We start from the raw sequence: 4,747 nt of genomic DNA, 5'->3' as shown, positions 1-4,747 counted from the left end.
TCCGGTGAGAATCCTCACTCTGCAGAACTGTGGAGGAGGAGCAGAAGTTGGAGAGGCTTGTGATCACACCAACTGCTCAGCCGTGGTAAAGTAGAAGCTTGCATAAGATGGAAAGGGCATCTGTGTGTGCACGGGACAAAATCTGGTCCCATCTCTGGATTCAGGTAGCCACTGGGGACCCTGGGACAAGGCCCTTCCCTTCGAGGCAAGAGGGAGCCCAACTGTGACAGCCCAAACTGTCTCAAGGGCAGCTAAAAAGCAATGGAGAAAGGCAAACACAGGAGAAAATCAACAAGGTGGCATGATACAGCCACATAGTAATGGAAAAGATGACCAGAGAACTTGATCCTTACAGTGCTGACAGGAAGCATAAGCTGGAGTCCCTATCCTTCAGAAATGAAGGTGAACACAGACCTCTGCAGAATGGTGACAGCCAAGGCAATAGGTCCATCCAGAAGAGATTGGTGGAGCTCCAGATAAACTGGCTGATTGTTCTTCTCACTTACTCTACAAATGGGCAATGGCTTATATCCCTAGAAGTCATACAGGAAAACACGGGTCCCAGAAAGCTGTGTCAAGAGGTGCAGGGCCTTCACCTAGCTCTAGGAGAGATGAGGGCAGCCAGAGCAATGGGGATGAGGCTCCTGGGAGAAGCGAGCATGGTGACCATTGCAAGAAAAGGTAGCTGACATCACTACTACCTGTCCAGCTCAGCTGTGGAGTTTAATTAGTCCCTTGATCACCATCTTTTAAAGTCATCATAGGCTTCAACTGCTTTTGCTTTTGAAGAGATGAGCCAAGTTCAACTACAAAGAAGTCTTTTACATGGTGGATAGGCCACCTCCAGAAAGTTTTTTGGTTTTTTTTTTTTTTTTTTTTGGGTTTTTTTTTTTTTTTTTGGTCAAAAAGCCATTTATTTTCCCACATTCCAGATCTTCTTTTTTTGTAATAGGTCTCCTAAGCTCAGAAGTAGGCCCAAGAATTTGATCTTTACCTGAGAACAGAGGGAGGGGCAGGCCGGTGCCCTCAAAGCCATGTTCGAGACCAGTGGAAGTCGGGGCGCAGATGGAAGCACATAGCAGCAACACAGCAGAGCAAACCACAGAAGAGAAACAGGACCAAGCCCAGGACCAGAATGATATGGGAGAGTCTTCTGTTTTGTGTTGATTTCATTGGTTAAATAAAGAAACTGCCTTGGCCCTTTAATAGGACAGAAAATTAGGTAGGCGGAGTAAACAGAACAGGATGCTGGGAAGAAGGCAGTGAGGGCAGTTGCCATAGCTCTCCTCTCTGAGATGATGCAGGTTAAGAATATTCCCGGTAAGACACCACCTCGTGGTGATACACTCATTAGAAATGGGTTAATCAAGATGTGAGAATTAGCCAGTAAGAGGCTAGAGCTAATGGGCAAAGCAGTATTTAAAAGAATACAATTTGTGTGTTGTTATTTCGGGTAAAGCTAGCCAGGTGGCGGGAAGCGGCCCTCCACTCCTATTTCTATACCAGCAGTCTGGTGCCACACAGAGCTAGCTCCTCTGAAGAAAGGAGCTTGGTGAGAAGGAGGCGTTCGTGGCTCCAGACCCTGCCACTATTCACCCATCACTGGGCTCAGGGCAGCATTTCCAGCTCCCTCCTCTGAGCAGGATATAGGTGGTCGGCCAGAGGGCAGGATCTCTGGAATAGCACTGAAACAGAAGCAGGCCTCTGGAGTTCTTCCTGAGGCCACTCTGGCTGTGATGAGGATAGACTCTCCTGCAAAGGACCCTTTCAATCCTGACTACCATGGATCTTGGCTTGGAATGTTTGGGTTTTGTTTCTATCTGGACCATCTCTGAAGTTCAAAGTAATACATAAGCCGATGACGTGAGGCCCTCGCCACTTCCCTGTGACTGTCCCATTCACAGGGCACAGGCTCAGCTGGCCAAAAGACCTCAAGAAGGAAACCCAATCCTGGGGAATGTCAGGGCTACGCAGGCCAGATGTATGGGTGAGGAGGAAGCCACCAAGGCCCAGACCAGAGAGGCCAAGGAGCAGCAGGATCAAAGTGGCACAGACCAAAGGTGGGTGATGAGTCAGACAGAGATGCAGATTGTGTCCTGCCTGGCAGCTGCCCATGGGGAGCAGAGGGGTCTGGGCCTCCATGGAATGCCGTTTGCAGCTGGGTGGAGGCCAGCGCCCCGTCCAGAAAGTTTTGATTTCGTCATTTTTGGTCACTAGCCACTCAAAGCAGACATGCTGAAGAAACAGTCACACTTTAAGAAGACAATTGGGAGATGGAGAGATGGTTCCGTGATTAAGAGCACTGGCTGCTCTTGCAGAGCAGAGTCTGTTCACAGTAGCTCCATGGTGGCTCCCAATCATCTGTAACGCCCTCTTCTGGCCTCTGCAGGTGCCAGGCATGCACGCAGTACACAGGATATGTGAAGCAAGATACCCATACACATGAAGCAGATCAAAAAGACAACCATCTGGGCACTAGTCAGTGTGTTTACCTCACCCACTAGCTTCACTCTCACACCTCTGGCTGCACAGTCTCCCTGACTGGTCGGAGTGACTGGACAGAGACATACATCACCTAGCAAGCAGCTGTAGAAAGTCAGTGCATGTTCCCAGATTAAATCTCCTCTGGAGAAAGCAACAATAAAGTTAACACTGCCCAAATTCGGTAAGCATTTTGAACTCATCATCCCAAAGGGCAGCAACCACGTACCACCTTTGAATTAGGGGAAATGATCCTGGTGGCCTTGGGTATGAGTGACCTGGCACAACCCATAGGAGCCAACAGCAGGTGCTTCCAATAAGCGAGAGAACAGCCAACAGACCCAGCAGCTAATTCCCACATGAGCCCTTCTAGATGCAAGACAAAGACACACAAAGACCGCCAGTACATGACACTGGTAAACAGGAGTTTTGAGTCAGGACAGTCAGACCCCTCAGTACAGAGCTGAGCATCACACCTTGCCCCCTCCTCCCACACACCTGCCCTTCTTTCCTCCCTCCCATCTGGCCAGTTCTCAGACACAGCAGCTGGAACAGACTTCCCTCCTAGCTACACACATCTTCTTACCTGGTCAGGCCTGTCATGTAGTCAGTGGTTCAGTCCAGTATTTGGAATATTGGTTAAAATTCCACTCTAAAGTATGATTGGCTTACAGCAAAATGTGCTGTTAGTCAGTTCACAATGCCTGAGATGGTGAACTTGTAAAGAGTAAGGACTGCCTTCCTGGTGGTACATGCCTGCAATCCCAGCATTTGGGAGGCATTTGAGTTCCCAGACCCTGCCTCAAAAACAAAACAAAATAGATGCTTTTAAAATTTTAGTAAAATATTTTTAATGGATCATGATTTCTGTAGAAAAGGAATCTCTGTCTACCCCAAAATGGTGAGATCATACTGCCTCAGTCTAGAAATCCTTCTCTTCTCTCCACCCAAATATCACTACTTCCCTTAAAGTTGGTTCAGTTCCCTGCCCCACAATGTCCAGTGGGAGACACAGTATCTCCACTTTCCAAGGTACTGCCACTACTCACAGAGAGGCCAACTCCCTGCTGTTCTCCTTCCTTAGCAGTTTTTTTTTTCTCTCCAATAAAAAGCAACTGGTTAATGGACCTTGTGTTAGTTTCTGTGGGCTCTCATCCTTTCTTCATTCCTGCTGGACAATTGTAACCTCAGCATTCAGGCTAAGGAAAGAAGATCAGAAGTTCAAGGACAGCCTGAGCTACACAGCAGACCTTGTCTCAAAAAAAATAAATAAATCAGAGCACTTATACCTAGAAATTCTGACCACAGAACCATACAAATGCTCAAATGTCTAGTGACAGTCAAAGTGAGTAGGTGGCTTCGAGTAGCACAGCACTGGGTCACCATGTTCCTCAGAAGTTTCCCAGAAAGACCAGAGAGACACCCACCCTCTTCCAAGGCCTGCTCGATGCTGCCATATAATTCAAGTGAAATTCTCAAGGTTACCTGTTCATTTACTACCCTATCATTAGACACAACTTGACAAAACCATGTGTAACAAGTTGAAATTAGATCACACAGAATGTAATAAAATCTTTTTAACAATAGAAATTTAGTGGTATATTATTTATGTTTTAATAAATAAAGCTTGCCTGAATATCAGAGGGCAAAGCAACCATACTAGTCAGTCATACAGGCCAGGGAGTAGTGGCACACACCATTAATCCTAGGAATTAGGAGACAGAGACAGATGGATCTCTGTGAGTTCAAGGCCACCCTGGGCTACACAAGATTGAGGCTGTCTAAAAGAGACACAGAGCTCACACAACGGTGATCCCAGCAGTTGGGAATTCTAGAAATGGAAAAATGGATAAATGATCAGGAACTACAGATTCAAGCATAACCAACAGAAAACAAGAGATGGAAGAGAGAGTCTCAGGTGTTGAAGATATGATAGAGAAAATAGATTCATCGGTCAAAGAAAATGTTAAATCCAAAAAATTATTAACATAAAATATCCAGGAAATCTGGGACACCATGAAAAGAACAAACCTAAGAATAATAGGAATAGAAGAAAAAGAAGTCCAGCTCAAAGGCACATAAAATATATTCAATAAAATCATAGAAGAAATCTTTCCCAACAGAAAGAAGGATATGCCTATGAAGGTACAAGAAGCTTACAGAATACCAAACAGACAGAAGAAGAAGGAGGAGGAGGAGGAAGAGGAGGAAGAGGAAGAAGAGGAGGAAGAGGAGGAGGAGGAAGAGGAGGAGGAGGAGGAGGAGG

At 46.3% G+C, this 4,747-nt stretch overlaps 1 pseudogene; it reads right to left on the bottom strand.

Moving 5' to 3' along the window:
• Window positions 1–1,026: 1,026 nt before the first annotated feature.
• On the bottom strand, window positions 1,027–2,115 carry LOC101992061 (annotated as a pseudogene).
• Between the last annotated feature and the right edge of the window lie 2,632 nt (window positions 2,116–4,747).

The sequence above is a fragment of the Microtus ochrogaster genome, unplaced genomic scaffold (genome assembly GCF_000317375.1).
Source record: "Microtus ochrogaster isolate Prairie Vole_2 unplaced genomic scaffold, MicOch1.0 UNK1, whole genome shotgun sequence".
Classification (NCBI taxonomy): domain Eukaryota; kingdom Metazoa; phylum Chordata; class Mammalia; order Rodentia; family Cricetidae; genus Microtus; species Microtus ochrogaster.
This window is presented reverse-complemented; position numbering and strand designations above follow the sequence as displayed.